Consider the following 492-nt stretch of genomic DNA (forward strand, 5'->3'; position numbering starts at 1 on the left):
AGGTAGGAGAGGAGAGACATCAACTCCTCCATATACCGAACCAGAGAGGACCCTTCATAGACTTAGAAGGGAAGCAAGAGGAAAGAGAGTACTGAGAGAAGAAGAATCTGAAGGAGAATCTGAGGACAATTTTGAGGAAGCTCTAGATCTCAACATGGATAGAGAAGTTCACAACCATGAGAGGGCTGATGGAAACAATGCCATTCCTGAGAGGAGGGTTCTTGGTTCATACATAAACCCAACCTCTGGGAATTGTGGTAGCAGCATTCAGAAACCACCAATTCAGGCCAACAATTTTGAACTCAAACCACAGCTAATATCACTAGTGGAGGATCATTGTTCATTTGGTGGGGGTGCTAATGAAGATCCAAACCAACATCTCACAAAATTCCTGAGAATTTGCGACACTATGAAGTCCAATGGAGTCCAGGAAGATGCCTATAAACTGCTCTTGTTCCCATTTTCACTTAGGGACAAGGCAGCTAAGTGGCT

Source organism: Arachis duranensis, chromosome 2 (assembly GCF_000817695.3).
Source record: "Arachis duranensis cultivar V14167 chromosome 2, aradu.V14167.gnm2.J7QH, whole genome shotgun sequence".
NCBI lineage: Eukaryota > Viridiplantae > Streptophyta > Magnoliopsida > Fabales > Fabaceae > Arachis > Arachis duranensis.